We start from the raw sequence: 25,408 nt of genomic DNA, 5'->3' as shown, positions 1-25,408 counted from the left end.
CATTTTTATTTTCTCTAATGAGCAACTTTGTTTGTTTCTCTGTAGAGCAGCTGGCAACTGTGTAGAGATTTGTGTCTGCAGAGCCAGTGCAGTCTGCATATTCTGATTATTAATCAGTTTTGTTGTATCAGCTTCTACGCCAGAAATGATTTGACTTTAGCTGTCTTGATAATTTATGATGATCCCTAAGTTTAACCTCCCAACAGCAGCCCAGACCTCACTGAGCATGTGCATGGTCTTGGTTTTGCACAGATGTTTAACTAAGTTACAAGATGATGACCCCCTGTAGCCAACTTTAAAAGCATACATCATTTGTTTAATTAGGCTTCTGTACAGTAAGTTTATGTTTAGTATACAAAATACAACATTTCTAGCATTATTCTATTTTAGACTTTAGTTCCCCTTTAATAGAGACTATAAATAAAATGTTGCTGCCATGTAAGCCCAGTAGGGGAATCAAACAATAGACCTGTAGCGTAAGAAAGATTTAGGGCTGAAAGGCAAATCGACAATTCTGTGAATGTTGCTTCAACTGTTTCTCCTCGGTTTTGTTTAAATATTTATTTGAACTTCTCCCTTTCTCTTTTAAAATAAAACTACTGAATGTCTTTCCAGTACAACGATATTGCATATTCATCAAATGTCTAGAATTCCATGTTGAATCAATTTGTTTGATTTTGTTAAAGCTCTCACCATGTGTTTTTGCTTGGATAGAGTCGTTTTACATTGCACTCACTGAAATGGAACAATTTATCTCAGACTAAACACAAACGCCCCAAGACAATTGCAGCTAACTGGGAGGGTAATATAACCAGTTTTTAATATTCACTGGGACTTTACAGGTGGTACCTCGGGCTGTTTGTTTGCCTTGTAAAGCTGCCTTTCACTTGGCTTTCCCGAAACTTGCAAAGTAAAACAGATTCCAAGGGTTTTTGAGCACAGGGTTTTTGGAATCTACAGTCTGAAATCTACAAGGCAGTCTGGCAGATGCTTCTTTTGCAGGATGCAGCATTTGGCTAATCAGGGATAGATCCACAAACAGCAGGCTCTCATACATCCTGATATTCCCAGGATTGTCCCTGTTTTTAATACTGCATCCAGTACAGGTAAAGGACATGTTATCTTTAACGCCTGGGTTTTTTCCGGATAATGAATTTCTCCATAATTTGGATCTTCATACCTTAGGTCATATAAGCATTAAATAAACCCAATAGGCTGTTTTTGCCTCCAATAAATATTAATTATATCTTAGTTTGGACCAAGTACGAGGTACTGTTTTATCATTACAGAGAAAAGGGAAATCATTTTTAAAAATTTAGATTATTTGGATAAAAAATGGAGTCTATGTGGGACATTCACTAAGATTCGTTATTGCGCCAGCGTCCGCTTTGCCGCGCTTCACTGCACTTCGCCAGGCGTTTTTTCGCCAGCGATACTCAAATTCACTAAAATCCGAAGTTGCGCTCAGGGGAAGCGTAAGGTTGCGAAGTTGCGCTATCGTTAATTCGCCAAGCAAAGCAAAGTTACGCTATCGATGACTAATTTGCATACGGCGCCAAATTCAAGTTACTATGGAGGTATATGTAGCAGCACTACACAAGCCTGGAAAACCTTCAAAACAGCAAATAAAATTTTTATTTTGCCCTACAAATGTGCCCACTGTATAGTTAAGGTGCCATGAGTTAGGAAATGTAGGGGGGAAGGAGGGTAGCCCCAAAAAATGTTTCGATCTTTTTCAGCCTATCACCCATAAAAAATGAAAAAACGCCAGCGTTTTTTGGGACTTAGAAGCATTTTTACCTTTTTTTGAAGCAATCTACCCTATTGCACTTCGCCTGGTCTGAGGTGGCGAAGGAAGTCTGGAGTAAAAGGTAGCTTTCAGAATAATTTGCGCGTTAGTAAATTTGCGTAGTTATGTCCGTTGCGCAAATTCGCCAGGCGTAAGGGTGCGAAGTAACACTAGTGAATTTACGCAAGCGTCCTTTAGTGAATCGGCGAATTAACGAAAATGCGCTCCGCTGGCACATTCACGCTAGCGTTAGGCGCTTCGTCGTTTAGTGAATTTGCCCCATAGATGGCCTTCCCATGATTCACAGCTTTCTGGATAACAAGCTTTCAGATAATGGATCCCATAACTGTACATTCTACATATTTTGAATTTGCTGCAAGTGTCCTGGTATTTTGGCAGTAGCATGTGAAAATACAAAAATTATAACCTCGTTGGTCATTCTTTTGATTTGGTACTGTACTAAAATAAGGTATTGCTTGTTATATTCCTCCCTTGGGGTCTGGGAGCCCTGCACCAATGTAAACTCAGAGTGAGGAATTAAAGGTTGGTTCGCATTTAAGTTTTAGTATGTTATATGTTATGGTCAATTCTAAACAGCTTTTCAACTGGTCTGCATTATTTATTTTCTATAGTTTTTTTTTAATTATTTGCCTTTTTCTTCTCTTTTTTTTCTTTATTGCTTTCACATGGGGGTCACTGACCACATCTAAAAACAAATGCTCTGTAAGGTTACAAATGTATTGTCATTGCTACGTTTTTTACTCATCTTTCTATTCAGGCCTCTCCTATTCATATTCCAGTCCCTTATTCAAATTAAGCACATGTAAACATGCTTGATACCCAAACCAACAATATATTGTTTGAGTTTGTATACCCATAAAGAAAATCAGACAAACCTACTTTTATCAGAATAAACTAGGAATGCACCGAATCCATTATTTTGGATTCAGCCGAACCCCCGAATCCTTCACAAAAGATTTGGCCGAATACAGAACCGAATCCAAATCCTAATTTGCATATGCAAATTAGGGATGGGAAGAGGAAAACATGTTTTACTCCCTTTTGTGACAAAAAGTCGCTAAATTTCCCTACCCCTAATTTGCATGTGCAAATTAGTATTAGGATTCGGTTTGGCCAGGCAGAAGGATTCAGCCGAATCCGAATCCTGCTGATAAAAGGCCGAATCCCAAACCGAATCCTGGATTCGGTGCATCTCTAGAACATACATAGTCAGCTTAAACTAATAATACACCATTCATATTGTAAATACACACAAATAGTACCATCTGCAACAGCCTCATGCCCATATATTAATTTCATATTGATGCTCATACTACAGAGGTGCTTACCTTTATATAATAATCATTTCCACAGCTGGTCTCTCATGTCATCCTTATTACTAAAATATGATGGTAGACGCTAGCTCAAAATATTTTAACTGTAGTCCTTTAAACCCCAGAAATAAATGAAACGTCCCGCATCAGTAGATATGTTATAATTCTTAGCCAATTAGAAATAGCATGAACTCTGTAGCTGTGCCTCCCTGCATTTATATCCATGTTTATGGGACATCTTGCTTCTCTACAGAGTCAAAGCAGAATAAATAATAGTATTTGTGAGGACTGATCCAGTACAGGGCAATTACTGAACCAATTATCATTATCAACGTATTTGTCCAAATAGGATGATGCATATTGCACCTGCTTGTGAAGAATTATGACTAAACTTGTCTATGGTGTCATGAAAGGTAAATCCAACCACATAAAATAACTGACAGCAAAATAGATTTCACTCCCACAAGTGTACGATTATGAAAAATAAATTGTTTTCTCCATGTATGAGCATTTGATATGTGCACGGTGACTTTCTTCAATCGATCAGCCAGCATTTTGAGTTGCAGAAGGCAAATATTGGTCCATGTGTAGAAATATTATTCGGGCCCTTCTGATCCTGTGTACCTCTCGAAGCAGTAGTGAAATATATCAACACACTTCCATTGATTAAAAAAGGTTCCAGTTTATTATTGACATAACAGTAGCTTTGCAGGGCATTTGTTTTTTAGAGGGGGTCAGTGACTCCCATTTTAAAGCTGGAAAGAGTCAGAAGAAGAAGGCCAATAATTCAAGAACTGTAAAAATTAAAAAATGAACGCCAATTGAAAAGTTGCTTATAATTGGCCATTCTATAACATACTTAAGTTAACTTAAATGTGAACCACTCCTTTAAAGACCTGACCCTCACTCCTGTATGAAGATTGCGCCAACTGCGCATGCGCCGACACGCCACTCTCTTCCCGAAGATTACCGAAGAGAAGAAGATGGCGCCCACGAACTCTGATGCCCTGAATCTGCAACAAGGGGTAAGTAAAGCTGTTTTGGGTAGCCGAGGATGAGTAAAGTATAACAGTGCTTTATTAGCAGAGTCATGCAGGCATTACACAACAGTAGCTTTCACTTTTAAACTTCCAGGAAGCATGCACAGTATAAGTCTGAGCACAGTGACATCTACAGTCCATTTGTATAAACACAACAAAAGCGTTAGGGGCATTTACCCAGGGTAACACCTAGGCTGGGGAGGAGCAGGGAGGGGGATCTATGTATGTTAGGGGATTTTAATAATAAGGGTTTTTTTCTCCTTTAAAGCTATTTAATGTATCAGCAAGCACAACCAATTCAGGGTGAAAATTCCACATCTTCACAGCTCTCACTGTAAAAAACCCCTTCAGAACATTTAGACGGAACCTCCTTTCTTCTAATCAGAATGGATGCCCTTGTGTCAGCTGGAAGGACCTACAGGTAATTAAAGCATTAGATTTATGTATTTGTATCCTTCATTGGTCAGACAGCACATATTCTTTAATACTGGGCCTGTTTCTAGCACAGAATGGTAAATATGATAAAGATTCATAAAAATCCAGCTGCTGTGGACTACATCTACCAGCTTCTTAAACCACTCATAGATGGAGAGAATGTTAGATCACAACAGTTTTGTCACTGGGTCCTTACATTCAATTATATTTAATTTGCTTATATTGCTACCCACTAATGAGCCAGTGATTGAATGATTATTAAATGATCCCAAGCTGAACGAGAGAGAGAGCATTGGTTAACAGAACGATCTTAATTAAATTCTGAGCATGGAATCAGCATGCCAGTTAAGGAGATAATTATGGTTATTGACATTACTAATTACAGCACTGTCACCACATCGGAAATTGGTTGTTACATTTGAATTAGCATTTATTTTGTGTGCTGAATGTAGAGAATCATTTTAGCGTGAAAACATATTCACAAGCCCTGCCTATAAGCATGAAACAGGGGTATCTATTATGAAATATCCAGGGAGTAGAGCAGCAAGAGTCTTTATCAGCAGCACTTTATTCTTACAGTACAGCAGGGAAAGTAGAGGGTAGAGTAACTTTTTTTATTGTTAGTAGAGACAGAGTACATTACAGTGATTCCACATCAAACCTTCCTAATAACAGAGGCAGAGGGACGTAATTAAATATTTCCACTATTTGGGCCTCTCTGTTTCAAATACCAGGGCCTATTTTGAATCCAAGTCCAGGCCTGTGTTTGACTGGACCCTAAAACTTGGTGGGGCGGGTGTACGATGCCATAGACAGTCACCATTTATTGGGCTGCAAGGGGGCCGTTAGGGCCTCTTTTCTTGCCATCCTGTATTTGGTATAGGGCAAGTATACAGAAGTACAAGTAAAACGATCAGGAGGGACAGAAAAATGAGCAGAAGGTTGAATGTAAGAGAAAAAAGAAGTGGTGAAGTTGTGGAATAACTCAATTACCATTATCAATTAAGATGTTTGGGGTAGAGTATTTGCCACAGGCTCTCACTGTCAAAGGGGGACCTTTGGGGATAAAAAGATCAATTAAAACAGCGAACTTTACATAGATCAGGGATATCCTCTGACACTCCCCCGAGTGTTTCATGCAATTTCTACAATTAAGCGCATGCAGGTTATGTGTGTTCGCCTGTTAGATTTGTTTCCAAAATGTGCCAATACTTTTCTTTTCCTGACCATTTCATCCGTGGGCTTTCTTGTCATACTCCAGAACAGAGAAGGTTAATTAAATGCAATACAGTCAGCAGATCTCCCAGGTTTGGCAGCTCCGTGGACTTATGAGTGGGAGAGAGGCTTGAAAGAGGGGCAGCCAGTGGTAAAAGTCTAGCTTTGATGGAAGAGGACACTGCCAAAATAGCTCCCCCCCATCCCACCCACCCTTCTTATTCCCTTGCCTTTCCCCCAAGCCAGCTCTCCTTTTCACATGCATGAATCCCATGAAAGAAATAAGAGGAGAGAAGCCAGGCTGAGGGGGGCAGAGACTGGACAGTTCCCTTTAACTTTGGAATCTGCATGTGGTTCCAGTTTCATCAGACACTCACTAAACAGACACCCTGAGCACCAGATTCATCCAAGCTTTGGGAATTTGCTTTGCACACAGGTAAGTGATGCACCTTTGGCTCTGGCACAAACCTGTGCTCATTTATTTCGCATCTCTCCTATCATCCCTAATAACAACATGGCAGCCCTTTCTCCTTATAATAGAACAATAAGCATTTCTCTCAATTAATCATTGTGGCAGCATTTTCAGATGTGCTGTATGTAGATGTGTTTCTGTTAAATCCAGTTAGATTTTAAGCTCTCATGCTGAATAAACATTCTGATTAATATTGGTTCTGTTATCTGTGATTTATCTGTAAAGTGCAGAGCAACTGGCAAAGCCGTTTTCATTGCATGTATCTCAAAAGAAAACAGTTGGATTTTCTTCATTGTTTTCCAGTTGTAATGGCCTCCTACTACACCTACTTTTCCAGACAATATTTCAGATTTATCCAGAGCATTTTATAGCCCGCAACCAGGGACCAGTGTCTGTTAGACGTGCTTTGCTCACAAAAGCCACACAATCACCATGTGCCTTTGGCACCACTACTTTTATCACATGCCTTAGGGCAGAGACACACACTGCTATTCCGGGAGATTAGTCGCCCACAAATCGCTTCTTCTTTGGGCGAATAATCTCCCTGAACTGCCTTCCCTCCGGCTAGAATGTAAATCGCCAGCGGGATGGCACTCTGAACGCTTCGTTTTCAGAAGTCGCACGAAGTTGCCTCATGAGGAAACTTCACGCAACTTAGGAGAGCCAAATCGATCTCCCGAAATAGCAGCGTGTGTCTCTGCCCTTAGGGCTCCCCCAAATAATTCTGTGTTCAGTGCCATGTTAAATTGAGTTTAAAAAATGATGAATAAAAAAGGTCACCCGTTTTATTACTTTTATGAAGTTACACAGAATCTATTCCACTTCTAATTCAAATGTTAATTGTGCTTGAATTTGTTACACAAATGGAGCAACAGCAAGGGAATGTCATATTGCTGATGAATCTGAACGGCAGCTTTATGGCAATTAGAAGTGTTGATATGTTATGGGGCTTTACTTACTGTGTAAATTGAGTATGAGCAAGAATAATTTTTGTTATTATGTTCTTCAATTCCTTCAGTAACAATAACTTGTACATCGCCTATTGCTTTCATATAAAATGGCAAGTTATAAGAGCAAAAGGGCTCATTTACAACCACACCGGTGCTTGTGGGCATTGATGCCACTTATTAAAGCACAAGTTTGGGACCTGTTAACTAGAATGCTCGGGACCTGGGGCTTTCCGGATAACAGGTCTTGCTAGTCTACTAGAAAATAATCTAAACATTAAATAAACCCAATAGGCTGGTTTTGTCTCCGAAAAGGATTAATTATATCTTATTTTGGATCAAGTACAATCTATTGTTTTATTATTACAGAGAAAAAGGAAATACGTTTAAATAATTGGATTATTTCAATGAAATGGAGTCCGTGGGACATGGCCTCCCTGTAATTGGGAACATTATGGATAATTGGTTCCTGGATAATGGATCTCATACCTGCACCTGCATCAAAATATGCTCCTTGCACTCCTATGGTTGCAGTGATGCAGTTGAACCCTGCAATTATCGAACTTTGAAGCTGGTGGTGCAGTAATTCCATGGTTTCCACTGCAGGCATGTCAATACACACTGTAGACTTATGCAGATGTCATTCTGACGTTGTGTGTCCCGGAAATGACCCCCTCTTGATTCCTGACACTTTTTAGTTGGTTCAATTTTGTATAAAAAAGCAAGTGTAACTGCATATATTTTGACTAATGAGCTGCACTTGCACCAGACACAACTCCCCCCTTGTGGCCTCAGTTAAGCTGGAATTTCAGGGAAAAGATTGCATTCTTGGTAAAGAACATGGTGCATTACATTTAAAATTGCACTTTCCACACTGCACTTGCATTCATTATTCACCCCAAATATAAAACCTTGATAGAAAGTTGTGAGGGAATAGATTGTTGTGAGGTCACAATGTTTCTTCTCTGCATACTTCAATCAATAATTATGTTCGGAGCCGCATTGAATACAGGGTGCAAAGTGTTATGAAGTGGGTGCAACAGAGTGCCAACTATGCTGCACTCTAAGCAATTTTGGAGCAAAAAGTTCTCCTGCACCTATGAGAGCCAAGCATGGGGCAATGTACAAAGTACAAAAAATATGGAGTTTTACATCTGTAATTGCACTTTGCACTTCCCCTGTGATTGTTAATGAGTTAAATTGTCCCCAGTGGTCAGTGCAACAGCTGACATTGTTTGACATTGCTTTTTGGGTTACATTTTCTTGCTCTTCCCAGACATTTGTTACAGGTGTGGGATGTATTATCCAGAATGCTTGACGAAAGATATGACACAAAATCTGTGACCACTGCTGCCCTCCAGCGAGAACAATGGCAGTCAAAATGCTCCTGTCCTCCTGTTACTGCTCCGAAAAGAACTAAATTAAAATGATATACTGAATGCACCTGAATGGTGACAAGTGGACCTCAACACTAAAACACTTAGATCAGTGTTGTCCCTAATTCTATATGTAGTCAGCAGATTATTTTTCACTCTGCCTGAAGGTCAAATAATGTTAAATTGGTTTTACATACACATAAGTCTGTTAAGACATTGAACAGACTGGGGCCATAATAATCCCTTGGTGACCAATATCTGGCTTTTGGGCTAGCAATATCTATTCCATGGTTGTCCTGTAAGACAGCCCTACCTAAGGGTGATGAAACAAAGGCCCTTTGTGTAGCAGACCAATATTGTGACTGCAAAGTGCATGAAAGCACCCTAACTGAATTGCATGGTGAGAAACTGCAACCAGTTGTGCTAGTGGTTGCCTAGCAATAGTTAGCTGGATGCGTAGCAGTCAGCTGCAAGTCATGGAGCATGCATAAATTGGCCAAACGTGCCATGCATGCCATGTACTAGGATTGTTTTTATAGTCATTATAGTTTACGCCAGCTCAGTTGCCATCAAGCACACAGTACTGCTTATTATTATTGAAAAATTTTTTTTCAGTAGGACACAATAGGAAATGGCATTGCCATATTGCAGGTCTGGAACTAGGGGAAAGTAGAAGAGGCAACTGCCTAGGGGGCACAACTCCAAGGGATGGAATGGAATGAACCACTATCATGATGGGTGACGCAGTCTGCAAGTTCCTGGTTATTTTATCAGAGATGGGGAGCAAAATGGGAGAAAGTGGAGAACTGGGAGAGCCAGATCAGGGAAGGGGAGGCACCAAAACAAATGTCATAGTCTGGCCCTGCTGTATTGTGAATCTTTATGGCTTCCAAGATAATAGATCTCTAACCTGTACATATACACCTGGGATGCCCAAACTATAGCCGTAAAACTGAACTTCTACTCCCAGCATACCATTGACAGTCAAACTCATTGATGCTGGGACTTGAGTTATGGAGATCCAAACTAAAGAAAGATCCCTTATCCGGAATACCCTAGGCTCTACCAGTATACCATGCTTATTATCCTTGTATCCATGTATTTATACCCAAGCTCCAGTGGCAGACTGGGATACCAGGGTCCCACCAGAAAACCTTAGGCTGAGGGCCCACTTTCCAAACTTTTATACCTCCTCTCCTCACTCAACCTCTTTATTCTCATAGTCTCTTTTCTCTACATACTATTCTCTATTCTTCCTTTATTAAGCCTTTTTGTTCCCATAAGAAATATGGAATGACCATGAAATAGGCCAAATGGTTAGAAGCAAGAGGCCCACTGACACCTGGGCCCACCGGGAGTTTTCCTGGTATCCCGCTGGGCCAGTCCGACACTGCCAAGCTCTGATTTTGTAGAACAGTGCAAATGTACTTTACTCCCCATAAAACTAGCTTAACTTGCAGTCCAGGCATGGAACCTGTTATCCAGAGGATTAATTATATCTTAGTTGGGATCAAGTACAAAGCGCTGTTTTATTGTTACTATATTATTTTTTAAAAATGTAAATTATTTCATTAAAATGTAATTAATGGGAAATGAACTTCCCGTAATTTGGAACTTTCTGGATAAACGATCCTATACTTGTACAATCTCGATAACTGGTAGTCCCTATAACTGATTGTGAAATGATATGGTTACATAATGAACGTATTAATCTATTATACTCACATAATGCACTAATTATACAGTACTTCTTGCACTGATTTATATTATGATGAAGAATCGTTTGCACTGCACCCAGTTTAAAACAAGAAAACCTGAAGGTGTTTAAATGTGTAAAATCCTTGCAGCACTCTCGTCTAGAACCATTGTTTTGGCAGCCTTTGAAACTATTATTAATGTGACTTTGCAGTGAAAGCTTTGTGTATACGTATGTGTTATTCTAGGGAGCTGATTGATTTCTCTTAGTTCCAGATAATGCTTGGGTAGAGCTAGTTACCTACCAATAAAATAATAGTGTGACCGTAACATGTTCCAGATGTTACAAGGCTTGGATATGCTAAAGATTATGTTTTTATAACAATCCCAGATTTTGGATTGCTTTCTTTTCCTTGAATAGTTGCAGGTGGAGTTTATTATGAAATATTGTTTTGCAGCGTCACGTCGGCTGCGTTTCACATCTGCACTGATGTTTTCCTAATGAAGTCGTTTTGCACTGTAAGGGAAAGTTCTCAAGCACAGGCTGGGAGTGACTCAGACCTTCTTGATCACCATAATAATGCATTATTACAGTTTACAAAAGTTGGAATTCCATGGAAGTTTAATGCTGTACCATGTCATAACTATACCCTTCTCTGTACCCAGGAAAGAGGCTGTTTAACTGAAGTGAGTATGTTGGGAACGTGACTCAACATGCAGTGAGTCCTTCATGGGCCAAGTTGAACAGACCTGGACCCATTGACCAGTGACCCGGCCCCCACCTACCACCCAATATGTTCCCCTACCCTACCGGTATGAAAATAGTTAGCTTATGTTTCAACCCAGGACCTGTGAAACCTGAAGTAACATCACTGTGACCTGGAAGTGATCTAATATTGGAACCTAATCAGATGAATAAAGGGGCAAATTGCGGGAGGGACCAATCCTTTACCGTAGCCAGATACCCACGGACGACCCAAATGATAAAGGAGTATGAAATTTCTACCCTAAACTCGACCACTTTGCGGGTATTCCTTGGGTACCCACTGGTACCCAACCAGATGCAGGATTCTATGCAGTGGTATAGCTATCACAATGGATATATCTATTACAATGAATAATGGATACCAGTAGCTATTTATAAATAAATGAGGTGAAACCATTAATAAGCAAAGGGTCTACTTAAAGTAAACCATAACAATATTATTATCAATATTAGTATTCTGGACATTTTGTTTGTTATCAAACTGGGCTCATTCTTGAATGATGAGCTTCACCAGATAAAACAAAAAAAAAGTATAACTTGGTGACAGATAAACATTCTCAGAGCTAAGAGCCCAGGTGTCATGTCAAAGTGTAAGTTCTGAAACCCAGAAGTTGTTCCACTGCTCCATAAACAAACTGTGCCCCTATATTTTACCATGTCCTTTGCCTGGTCAAAGACTGTACTAAAGCTATGCATTAAATTGTCACTCAGGCCCTTCTTGCCATTACCTTGTTCTCTTCCATATTTCAAAATAATTAAATTTTTTCCCTTCTTTTCTAATATTCGCAGAATTTTTACTATAGTTGTTCCTCTCTGTGCCCTCTGTTTCACATTTTCTGTCTTCTCTTCATTATTAAATCTCCCTACCTCTTTGGTTCATTTCTTTGCTATCACTTGCTCTACTGGCCATGGTCATCACCACAAAAATATATACAAGGAGCACATTCAGTAGAACAGGAGACAGCAGCATTAAAAGGTAGCCAGACCTGGGCAGATGGTGGTTGGTCACTGGATTCTTCCCGTGGCCATAGACATTCAGATATTCCTTCTATGACAAACGCTAGTAAATTGATCGTAAAGAAGAAGAAGTAAAACTGGGTGAAGGATAGTCAGCCATGGATATCATCAGATAGGCAATACATGCAAAGATATTGTCGTTATCCATCAGAAATTTTCTAACCTGTGCGTCGACTAATTGACTGATCGCCATGGTAGGAAAAATGTTGGGAAGCTTATTTGGAGTCATTTCATACAATTATATCTATGTGTCTATGGCCAGCTTTAGTTTTTTCACCTGCTCTGACTTAGGTTTCCTACTAGGCTGCCATTACTTTCAGTAAATCTGGAATATAGAACCATATCTCCAAGCTCAAATAAAGGGGTGGCCCGGCTGCATGCAGATAGGGTTGCCACCTTTTAACAAAATTTTCACCGGCCAGTGGTGGGGGCGGGAACAAATGGGGCGGGCTGTGACATCAAAGGGGGTGGAGCCATGGCACGCAATGGGCCAGTGGTGGGGGCAGAAACAAAAGGGGCGGGCTGTGACATCAAAGGGGGTGGAGCCATGGCACGCGATGGGCCAGTGGTGGGGGCAGAAACAAAAGGGGCGGGCTGTGACATCAAAGGGGGTGGAGCCACGGCACGCGATGGGCAGATTTTGATCTGATTGGGGGCAGGCCAAGGGCCTTTTTTAAGGGTATTACAAATTTACTGGCAGCTACATTGCCGGTAAATTTGTAATACCGGCCCCTGTGCCGGTAAAATATCGGCTGGGTGGCAACCCTACATGCAGAGCACTTTGGGGTCTAGGCACCATCTGGGGGAGGGGGGGTGGAGCAAGCCGGTCTGCTCATCCTGTCACTCTGTGTGTGCGCAATCCTGAAGGCATTTCTCCATCTGCTGGTTTTTTGTGAAACTGCGGCAAAAATTTGCAGTGAAAAGAAATTCTCCAAGAAAATAAACACAAGAAAAACTTTAATGTATTTGGAGTGACAAAAAACTTGTGGAAAAAAACACCCATTTACTTTAATGCAATTGGAGTGAGAAATACAATCGCCCATAGACTCTAATGAATTTTGCTACCAAAACAAAAAAAAGACTCCCATAGACGTTAATTCATTTCGTGAACTTTTTTGCAGTTTCGTGAATTTTTCGGCCAAGATTCATCCCTACACATGGGAAGATTGGCAGTTACACAGAGAGATACACATATGAATTACAATAGAGTGGCTATGGAGAATGCTTAGAACCACTTGATCTGCTCTTACTTGTTTTTGTTTCTAATAACAACAATAAAATGAGATTCTTTCTGTTAGAACAGTGGGCACCATAAATTAACTATAAACATACATTTCTCTTGCCACCAGCTATATTATTGGCGCATAGCTAAACAGGAATAAAAACGCAAAGGAATATCTTTCCAATGTTGCAATCCTGTTATCTTTGTCATGCATACATAAACCTATTTGTACCATGGACAGCTATTGTTAGTTAATGACTTGTCTGGAATGTTTATATTCTTTCACTTTAACAGGCTCTGTAAAGAGAGAAAAGGCTTCCAACCAAGGAGCCATTCACATGCATTCTTGTGACAATTGTAGGGAACAGCATGATCCTTTCTGGGGCCACAGGGAGTTTTCTCTCTCTGCTGTCGTGTGTGTTGCACATAGCAAACCAGGCTGACTTCTAAGTATAAAAATATGAATATATATGAAGTGCTTATTTGTTATTTTATTTAGCGTAGGAGAAATGCTTGGAGGACACTAACTGAGACGGTGATAGAACATGATACACTCAGGACCTTATTTCTAAAAATCCGAGTATTTTAATAAAAAAAGTCCAACCACGATCGGACCTTATTTATTATTAAAAAAATCATGATTTTATCGGATTGGGGACAAATACGAAAAAAAATCGAGGGAAAATCTGAATTGGAGTTTTTCCCGAAAAAGGCGAATATTCCAAATTTTTGCCCGAAATGTCCAAAAAAGTCGTATTTTTGGGCTAATTCTAGCGCAGACAAATAGGACAGGGACCTCTCCCATTGACATATACAACCTCGATAGGTCTGAGATGCCGGAATTTTCGGATTCAGACTTTTTCCATCTTCTGGGTTTAATAAATCAGGATTTTATAGTAAAAAAAAAAAAATTAAATTTTTTGAGTTTTTGGCATTCAGACTTAAACGCCTTTAAGCCACTTCAGCTGTACTGGTTCCAGAATTTTCTTTTGTAAAAATTTGAAACTCCACTACTGGGGAACCTCTAAACCAGTGGTCCCCAACTAGTGGCTCACGAGTGACATGTTACTCACCAACCCAATGGATGTTGCTCCCAATGGCCTCAAAGCAGATGCTTATTTTTGAATTCCAGGCTTGGAGACACGTTTTGGTTGAATAAAAACCAGGGTGCATATTTTTTATGATGTGTAAAAAACTTTGGGGATAATACACCACACATCGCCAGGCTTTCACTACAAAAAAAATGGAGTTAAATTTATATGTGTTATTTATTAGAGTGAATTCCACCAGAAGCAATGTAAAATAACAATGGTAAATCTGGTATTCATATGGCATAAAATTACATACACCATGATAAATTTGCCATTTATTTTACACAGCTCTGGCAGCCTAGGGGTGCGATACAAGGAAATCAGGCCCTGAGGGGCCCCATGTATTGCTTAAACAGGACAACCTCTGGATATGTTGGAGGCCCTAAAATCAATTTGCTGTGGGGCCCAGTATCATCTAGTTATACCACTGCACCCTCATGTGCACCTTAACTTACTTTTTCTGTTGTTTGAGGAGGGAGGGCAGTAGGAGAGCGACAGCGGAGGTCAAATAGTAATCGGGTCTGGGTCAGTGGGGCCCACAGGGTTTTTCCCGGTGTCCCGCTGGTCCAGTCCAACTTTGCTGGTGACTAAATGCTGGAGCAACTCTGTCTATATTTGCATAGTTGTGTGCTTGGATACCAGAAAGAATTTTGTGTGCGATAAAAAGAACAAAAAATAGCCGAATAGGAAGAGAGTGGTGAACCATATCAAAGGTGAAGAGTAAAGGACCTTTGAACTGAGAAATGCTGGTTTTATTCCTGGATCATGGATAATGCAGTCTGTGTTAAGAATGTTAAAATGAAAGCCAGTTCACACAGGATTTAACTAGATGACATAGCAAAATCAATCATGCCAGAGCAGTAACAGATTAAAAGGAGGAGGTAAATGAATATACGGCTGCAGTTGTAAAGACAAGCACATTCACTTGTTCTGTTTTTAAAACAAAGGTAAAAACATAATGACATTTCAAAATCCATGCATCAGCATCACCCAAATAGTAAAGTTAGAAAAAAAGAGTTTATTTTTAAACAGTTATAATTTTTAGAGGGCTGACCGGGTCAGAACTGCCTGCCAGGTTTTCCAAATTAGGAAAACTGGGCAGGATTCCCTGAGATTGACGTGGCGATCGGCCAATCGCCCTGTCATAGCTCAACACCGATGGCACATCCTGCCCCAGTTAAGTCACGTCTTGCCCTGTTTGTCATGGCCACGCCTACAGTTATGTCACAGCCCTGCCTCCCCACCCAGAATTAGTCGGGCATAAAGGTGCCAACCCTAAGTCATAATGATTTTATTTCTAGTACGGAGAAGTGAAATTCCTGGTAATTATGTGGCATCATTCCCTTCCTTTCCCTAATAGTTATACATGGTTATTTGCCAGATCAATGCTCCTATACTTCTTAGGGTAGGGTCTAAGGGTAGGGGCACACTAGGCGATTCGGGGAGATTTAGTCGCCTGTCGACTAATCGCCTCGTCTTTGCGGCGACCAATCTCCCCGAACGCCTACCCTCTGTCTTGCACTGGCTATAATGAAAATCACCTGCGCTAAAGCACACGCGGCGCTTCAAATTCCGAAGTCGCCTGAAGTTTCCTCATGAGGCGACTTCGGGAAAACGAAGCACCGCATGTGCTTTAGCGCAGGCGATTTTCCATTTTAGCCGGCGCAAGACAGAGGGAAGGCGTTCAGGGAGATTGGTCGCCACAAAGATGAGGCGATTAGTCGCCAGGCGACTAAATCTCCCCAAATCGCCCAATGTGCCCCTACCCTTAGGGACTCTGGAATTTCGTTATTTACATGTTTGCTCACTGCAGGAGCAGGTCAGGTGACACTTAATGGGGATAAGAAAGCTGGTAGGCGGGTCCAGGTCAGGCTTAGAGTAAGTAGGTATGGGTTGGGCGCGGGTCTAACTAAACAGACCTGAGCATGTCTCTACTGCAGATATCAAACAAAACACAATTCCCTCATAATCATCATCCTGTTGGGCACATTCTATATAACTTTACCACATGTAATTGATCCTTATTGGAAGCAATATCAGCCTACTGGGTTTATTTAAAGGGATACTGTCGTGGGAAAAAAATTTTTTTCAAAATGAATCAGTTAATAGTGCTGCTCCAGCAGAATTCTGCACTGAAATCCATTTCTCAAAATACCAAACTGATTTTTTTATATTCAATTTTGAAATCTGACATGGGGCTAGACATATTGTCAATTTCCCAGCTGCCCCAAGTCATGTGACTTGTGCTATAATAAACTTCAATCACTCTTTACTGCTGTACTGCAAGTTGGAGTGATATCCCTTTTTCCCCCCAGCAGCCAAACAAAAGAACAATGGGAAGGTAATCAGATAGCAGCTCCCTAACACAAGATAACAGCTGCCTGGTATATCTAAGAACAACACTCAATAGTAAAAACCCATGTCCCACTGAGACACATTCAGTTACATTGAGAAGGAAAAACAGCAGCCTGCCAGAAAGCATTTCTCTCCTAAAGTGCAGGCACAAGTCACATGACCAGGGGCAGCTGGGAAATTGACAAAATGTCTAGCCCCATGTCAAGATTTCAAAATTGAATACAAAAAAATCTGTTTGCTCTTTTGAGAAATGGATTTCAGTGCAGAATTCTGCTGGAGTAGCACTATTAACTGATGCATTTTGAAAAAAACATGTTTTCCGATGACAGGATCCCTTTAATGTTTTTATGATTTTCTAGATCCAAATTATGGAAAGATTCATTATCCAGAAAATCCCAGGTTCCGAGCATTTTGGATAATAGGGCTCATACCTGTTTAGCTGTTGTCTTTTCTATGCCTCAACGACAACTTTCTCCAGCTGTAACTATTTTGTTTTAGGGCTTATTGCCCCAAACCCTGTCAGCTAATAATTCTGACCCAATTGACCGATACAGTGCAGCACCTTTGCATCAAACACTTTGCATCAAACATCTGTTTGTCTGCCTTGTAGCTGTATCTCCCCTCTGTACTAGTCCCAGGGCTAGAAAAGTAATTTGAGAATCACCATAGGTGAGAGCAAGTGATCCCTGTGGAGAAGTTTACAAAGTGTGTCTTATAATAAAAATGCTCTTATTGGTGCTTACCAGAACTTAATTATAGAACAAGACTCAAAGACAAGGTCCTTCAGAATATCTAAGTTGTGTATTAGTCACACAAAAACGGAATAGTAGATTTTTAAGCAGTGAGGCTGCAGAAAACTGAAATCTAAAGGTAGAAACAAACAGGATGGAAGTGACTAGTTTTACCAAACAGGGCAGTGACACAATGGACTTAAAATCCTGCCCAGATTTAATAGAACCAGCTTTGCCACACAAGCCCACAGGAAGAATCGTATAAACTAAACACTGCAAAAAATCCTAAATGTGGATGCATTGTACTGAGTAATCAATATGTAGGTATTTTAAGCTAATAAATGATATAAAGATATCCAAATGTAAGGAAAATGTAGAATGAGTATCAACATAATTAGGCACTTCTACAGTCCTCCCCATCATTATATTATCCAAAATCAAGTCAATGCTGAATAGCGGAGATGATACAGAGACTACAGGGCAGATTTATTAAGGGTCGAAGTGAAAATTCTAATTTTCAAATTTTTTTTTGTTATGGTCAAAACTGCCAAATTTGACTAAGGAATGATCCAAATTCAATTTGAATTTTTTTTAAAAAATGTTATTTGATTCGAGTTTTCGGGTTGTTTCAATCTGTCCAAGTTTTACAAATTCAATTTTTTTAAATAAATTTCCCCAAGTCGAATTTTGAATTCATTCGAATTTAAGAGAGTTAAAAAAAACACATGAATTCGAAATTCGACAAACCAAGGACTTGGGCAATAACCACTAGTATGGGCTTTAGCAAACTTCCAATAAAATTGCTAAATTGGCTTCTAGCAATGCCCATGCATCTAAAAAGGTTATAACCTATCTTAGAAATGTCACAAGCTTTTGTTGCTGCTCTAAAATTTTTGCCATTTGAGGTTCTACAAGGGCTTCTGAAGCATCAATGTAAGTGCAACATTGCTCTTCTTCTTGAACATAGACAAGCCCTTGCACAGCTAATTGATATTCTAAAGCCATAAGTTTAGGAAGGGCTACTTTAGGAATTTGAGCAAACTCTGCGTTAATGACTATGAAAGCTATATTGATATTATTTACCAGTCTAAATCTCATTCAGTATTATTGGCCCATGAGTAGCAGGGTTGTATTGCTAAAGGGTTTGTTATTTTCTTTGTCTCTGTGCAAAGAGCATTCATTGGCTTCATAATGAGTCAGCACTTGCATAATATTTAGGTCAGTACAGTTACAAGTGGTCCCCCCAATTAAAACTTTTTTTGATGGTTCTACAGACCCATGTTGATTGCCCCGCTAATTGTTGCAGTAGCTGAGAACTGCATTATTTTGAACAGAGGATGATACCAATGACTGTGGGTAAGCTTTCATCTACAGAACAAATCATCAACCTGAGATAAAAGAGAAGTAGTGATAATTACAGATGCCTTAGAGATTGTTCTCGTTGGTTGGTGGAACACCTGAATGTACTGGTGGAGGATGTCCATGGTGGAAAAAGGGGTCACACTTATGGTATGTAACAGAGACATATCTTGCCCTGTTATTAACTTAAATAAAAACTCCTCTTGCGCCACTTCATTTACGTGAATTAGAGAAGTGACATGGGTAGAGTTAGTATACATTACTTATCATCATTATCCATAAGTTGGATGCCTTTAAGGGCAGCAGTCATTTCATTCCATAGGGCAGTCAAATTGAGAGGTAACATATACAGGACTTTCTAAATAATTTTGCCAGTGTTAGGGTCAATATGGCAAATGTATATCTGCTTGGGAATCATCAGAAAGTATTGTTACATGTGATGGTGGTAATTCCGGAATCTTACAATGGTGTAGCAGTGACTAGGGCCTTTTAATGGCATTTTTTAGTTCTTTCTGTTCTGTTATATTGGCAGAGTTGGTGTTTTTAAGAAAACCTAACTCATTTGCCCAAAAGCTTCCGTTAGAAGCATCGGGAAGTGCAGGTTGAATCTGAGGTTTCACCTGAGAAGGGGTGATTGGTGACCTGAGACAAAAAGCTTCAGTAAGGGTCAGGGCACGTGCTCAGATTCAGGGAGATTAGTTGGCGACACATCTCCTCTTCTTCTGGGTGACTAATCTTCCAGAACTGCCTCCCCCCCAGGTAGAATGTAAATCACCGGCGGGATGGCACTTGGAGCACTTTGTTTCCTCGTGAGGCAACTTCAGTCGACTTCGGAAAGCCAAGAGATCCAAGTGCCATCCCGCCAGCAATTTACATTCTAGCTGGCGGGAGGCAGTTTGGGGCTTAACTTTAAAACAGGCAAGAGGATCAATAAACCTGACGCATTTCGGGCCTCTTAATCATAGGCGAGTAAGATAAGGGCATAAGAACCCAAAAAGCATCAGGTTTTTTGGAATACATGCTGTTGTACATGTTTTAAGAAAGATACTGTACATTAGATAGCTTCAAGAAGGGGTTGGGTGACTTTTTTTTTGCAAGTGAGAAAATACAGGGTTATGAAAAATAGCTCTTAGCACAAATTTTATACAGGTTGTCATCTTGTAGTTATGAAGGATTTGTCCTATTCTGTTGCAAATTAGTGTGTCTTCTAAGGTTTTTTTTGTCTTCCTCTTGATAAAGTAGCAGGTTTTATATAAACATAAAAGGTTACATTTGGTAGATGTGGATCTTTTTTCAACCTAAGTTTTTATGTCACTAGGTTATCAGTAGTGATGTGGGGGTGGTCCCGCAGGGTATCGGGCTGGCCCGCAGATCACTAGTGGAGAGGTACTGTTCAGGATAGAAACGAAACCTGTGAGTACTGCTTAGGTAGTAAGCATCCACTGATTGTGTGTTGAGAAGGGACAGGCCTATGGATACAATTTGTTCTTTTTCTTCTTGCCATCTGTGCATTTTTTCATGAAACTCTGGCTAAAATTCGACCCGACAAAACAGTCGCCAAGACAAAAATGTCGCCATAAGAAAAAGCGTCCATTGACTTTAATGCATTTGGAGCAAGAAAAATTGGCACGCATAAAAAAATGTTGATGCCCATTGACTTAATGAAACGGGACAGATTTGCTCATCACTAGTGCTCAGCATCAAAACAACGTCTGCCTCTAATTCTTTAGACACAAGTACCTGCTGGCGGTAGCTCTGGGGTTCCTCTGCGTCAATAAGAACTCAATTCCAGTCTGGACAAATCTATTTATCCAGCACCAGATCTTTAGAACCCTTTTCAGGCCCTTTGTAGAAACTTTGGGTGGAGCGGCACAGTAATAAATTGACAAAGGTTTGATTATTATTCTACTTCTTATTCTCCAGACGCACAAAGATAAACGTGCAATAAGCCTCGGCATCTGCAAAGTGTTTGTTCCTGCTCCCCTCCTGATGGAAGCTAAAATATGTTTAACAGGATCCACAATCTACCACACTTATGTGCTGACTGTGTGCTCTGACAGCTGCGGCTGAAACTGATAACACAAAAACATTTTTCTATGGAAAAAAAATTTGAAACTATATCCTTCAATGAAAACCTTGAAAAAAAAATATAAGAAAAAAAAAAATCTCGTTTCTGGTTCACCTCACCATTTTCCACATTGTTTTGTGTGAGGTTAACATCCCAATAAAACATCATTGGAAGAGGAGATATTGTTCACTTTATTGTGCTCTGATACAATAAGCTACACAGAGCCTGAAGCTGATCGGCGCTTGAGATCTAGTCTGTCCCTTCCCTTGCTGTACTTCACCACCAAGTTACTGAACTTAAAGTTATAGGGGTTTCCATTTTATAAGAGAGAATATGAAATTAAATGGAACAGTATGGTTAAATTTTAGGCAACACGAGAAACAATAGAAAACATGAACACAATTGGCATCCACCATGGTAAGTCAGGTTGCTATGCACACTGTTTTGTGTGCCTGCAATTACAGGTATGGGATCCGTTATCCAGAAATCTGTTATCCAGAAAGCTCCCAATTACAGGAAGGCCATCTCCAATAGACTCCATTTTATCCAAATTATTCAGTTTTTAAAAGATTTTAAAACAGTAGCTTGTACTTGATCCCAACTAAAGGTGGCCATACATGGATAGATCCGCTCGTTTGGCGATGTCGCCTAACGAGCGGATCTCCCTCCGATATGCCCACCTTGAGGTTGGCAATATCGGGCAGATCAGATCGTGGGCCCTAGGGCCCAACGATCGGATCCTAGCATTCGGCAAACGGGCGGTCGGATCGCGGGACCGCATCAACGAACAGATGTGGCTGCGATCCGACGGGATTTTTAAACCCATCCGATAGAGATCTGGCCGACTTTCAGCCAGATCTCGATCGGGGAAGCTCGTCGGGGGCCCCCATACACTGGCCAATAAGCTGCCGACACAGTCTGTCGGCAGCTTTTATCGGCCCGTGTATGGCCACCTTAAAATATAATTTATCCTGGAGGCAAAGCCAGTCTATTGGGTTTATTAAATGTTTAAACATTTTTTTGTAGACTTAAGATATAAAGATCCAAAACATTTGCTGAGTAGGTGGTGAAACCTAGTCATCCCATATGTAGCTGGAGTGTCAGAGAAACTCAGGAGGATTTTCAACAAACACCACGTCCCTGTGTTTTTCAAACCTAGCAACACACTGAGACAAAAACTGGTACAGCCAAAGGATCCAACACCAAAAGAAAAACAAAGCAATGTGGTATATGGAGTCCAGTGTAGCGAGGAATGCACAGATCTATACATTGGGGAGACAAAACAACTGCTCTCCAAGCGAATGGCTCAGCATAGGAGGGAGAACTCTACAGGGCAAAACTCGGCAGTCTTTCTACACTTAAAAGACCAGGGACACTCCTTTGAGATAAAGAAGACTGCTGGTTTGAACGAGGAGGTGGATAAACCATCCCTGAACAGAGGCGGCCTTCGACGCCACCTGTCTGCTACATACAATGTTGTTTTAACATCTGTACCCTGGCGGTTTCAGAACACTTCACACATCCATTCATGCAACTCTCACAAGTAACACCTGTATCTAGGAGTTGCATGACACATTGGATAATCCTATCACACTAACTACACAGAATCAACACCTCTGTGAATTTCTTCAGATGTCACCTCTTCGAAGAGTTACAATGTGCCATTGTGATTGGATTAGTGGAAGAGTTTATATGCCGAGAACTTCCCACACCAGTCAGTTGAACTGAAGAAGCTGCTCGGATGAGTAGTGAAACGTCTTCATTGATTACTCAGCAAGTCCAGTTGTTTTTAGATTTACCTATACTAGATATGAATGTAAAATAGATGAGGGTGCTATTCTAAGAACTTTTGCAATGAACATTCATTTTTTATTTATTTATTTCCATTCTAAGATATTAAGGGATACATGTACTGTTAATATGAATGAATTTTGTTCCAACAGCACCACCTGCTGGTCAGTTTCCCACCAGTCTGACCAGCAAGTAGTCAAGGAAGTTGTCAGGTGAAAGAAAGAGGCTGCTCTGATATTATTATGGTTAAGAAAGATTTGAGAAAGGTTTCTATTTTTTTTTCCTAAGCAGAAGTACATCAGAGCAGACTCTTTCTTTCTCCAGACAACTTCCTTGACTAATTGTTGGTCAGCAGGTGGTGCTGTTGGAACAAAATTCATTCATATTAACAGTACACATACCCCTTAATATCTTGAAATGAAAAAAAAATGTAATTAATGTACATTGCAAAAGTGCTTAGAATAGCACCCTCATCAATTTTACATGGATTTATTTTAAAGGTTTACTTATCCTTGAATGCATTTGGATCAAGAAAAATTGTCATGCCCGTAAAGATTTGTCGCGCATAAAAATACCCATAGACTTCTCAAAATTTTGCTGTTTCGTAAATTTTTTAGTAGTTTTGCAAATTTTTTGGCGAAGCGAAACAAGACAGATTAATTAATCACTATCTGGTACCAGTTGGGTGCAAGTCCCACTTTGACAACATTTTTCAGGTTAGCGTTGGGTGTGGTTAAGGATTTGCTTGTTAGGTTCGAATGCGAGTTAAGATTTTCCTGACTCACACATCACTAATAAGCATGTATTTGGAATCAGAGGTGTAATTAGAAATTATACCCACAACAATCTTAATTTTACATTAGTACCCTTTTACCCATTAATCAGAGCAGGAGCATGTAGTTAACATAACTGTGCCATGACAATGCGAGTGCATGCCGTTTGGGGCTACCGTGAATGCTGCTGTGGTCACATGTTGTGTGTATGATATTGTTTTGCCTTAAAATGAAAGCGATTTAACTGCAGGATGAAGAACTGAAAATAAATGTAATAGTTGATTTAACGCTAAACCATATTTTTGTTCTTACACACAATAGCAATCTTACAACTTTATACAGCAAGAGACCCATTTCTGTCCAATCTTCACACATTTTTCTCAAATCATTAAAATGTCCTTGGCCTGCACATACTGTATCTTGTAATAATTATACAGAGTTCAGTGTGGGGCCCATCTATACTTACCGTGCAATGACAATATATTTTATTTGCCACTTGTGTTACCTGTTGTTTTCCTGGATTCTGACTTCCTCAATATCTCCCCTAAATTAGTTTTAACAAATATTTTCCAAAACATTTAGGGGCAAATGTATCAAGGGTTGAATATCGAGGGATCGAACGATCGAAGGAACAATCGTTCGATCGAACGATTAAATCCTTCGAATCGAACGATTCGAAGGATTTTAATCCATCGATCGAAGGATTATCCTTTGACCAAAAAAAAGATAGCCAAGCCTATGGGGACCTTCCCCATAGGCTAACATTGACTTCGGTAGCTTTTAGGTGGCTAACTAGGGGGTCGAAGTTTTTTCTTAAAGAGACAGTACTTCGACTATCGAATGGTCGAATAGTCGAACGATTTTTAGTTTGAAAAATTCGTTTCGAAGTCGTAGTCGAAGGTCGAAAAAAACACTTTGAAATTCGAAGTTTTTTTTCTTCTGTTCCTTCACTCGAACTTAATGAATGGGCCCCTTAATTTTTTACGAGTGGCAAGTTTGTACTTCTCTTCTGCAGATTGGGTTTTAGGGAAGGCGTCAGTCAGGTCCACTTTAGGGCACTGGTGGGTACAGGCAAAAGTTCCCATTGGTGGTCCATAATCCACTCAATGAAACAAATTGTAGGCATACTGCCATTGGCCTGCTTAATACACAAACAATTAAGGGCGTGTCCAGATTTGGTAATATACCTGTAAAAGTTAATGTTATTTATTAATATTATAATGATTTTAATTTATCTGTAGTGTTTCATTCCCAGACTTGCAACAGCAACACTTCTATATGTGTGTGTGTGATCAGTAGAAATGGGACAATAGGGATTCCTATTTAGAGTTAGTGCCACATGGTGCCTGTGTCTATTCAATTCAATTGGCCGATTTCATGATCACTCTGTATTTCTGTATGGGAACAAAGAGACAAAATAGATGGATGAATAGATTATATGATGTAGACTAGAGACTAGGAGAATAAAAGGGTTGACTGAGAAGAGGAGGAAAACTTGTTTGGAGAATGGGCCTATGGTAGGGCTGCCGCCTTCTGGCAAGATTCATACTGGGCAGGGGGTGGACCTGGTGACTTTGGGGACGGGTGGATGACACCAGGGGGCGGGTGACGGTTCAGGGGTGGGCAGAGATATGAGTTGGCGATCGGCAATTTCCTAATTTGGAAATCTGGACAGGCAATTTTCACCTGGACAGGGAAACCCAGACAGATGAGCACCTGCAATCCCAGTCCAACACTGCCTGTGGGACCTGGGAAAATACCCCTGTTGCCCATTTATTTAAGCAGCCCACTAGAAAAGGCATATGCCCATGGTTCCCAACAGATCCTCGGGAAATATTGATAAAAGCAATAAGGAAAAGTTATATTGTCAGATATATTTTAGTATATACATCAGGGATATTCAACTTGCAGCCCTCCAGCTGTTGTTAGACT

The 25,408-nt window shown here is 40.2% G+C and overlaps 1 protein-coding gene across 2 annotated transcripts in view; it reads left to right on the top strand.

Annotated features, from left to right (window-relative positions):
• Positions 1 to 6,056: 6,056 nt before the first annotated feature.
• LOC108716592 overlaps positions 6,057 to 25,408 on the top strand; it is a 50,207-nt gene continuing 30,855 nt past the window's right edge. Inside the window, exon 1 of one of the 2 annotated variants that reach the window (XM_041562646.1) lies at positions 6,057 to 6,249. The gene's annotated coding sequence lies outside the window, so the exon portion shown is untranslated. The remainder of the gene's footprint in view (positions 6,250 to 25,408) is intronic. The other variant, XM_018262837.2, reaches the window with a different exon arrangement.

The sequence above is a fragment of the Xenopus laevis genome, chromosome 5L (assembly GCF_017654675.1).
Source record: "Xenopus laevis strain J_2021 chromosome 5L, Xenopus_laevis_v10.1, whole genome shotgun sequence".
Classification (NCBI taxonomy): domain Eukaryota; kingdom Metazoa; phylum Chordata; class Amphibia; order Anura; family Pipidae; genus Xenopus; species Xenopus laevis.
The sequence above is the reverse complement of the archived record's forward strand: the minus strand, read 5'-3'. Positions and strand labels throughout refer to the sequence as shown.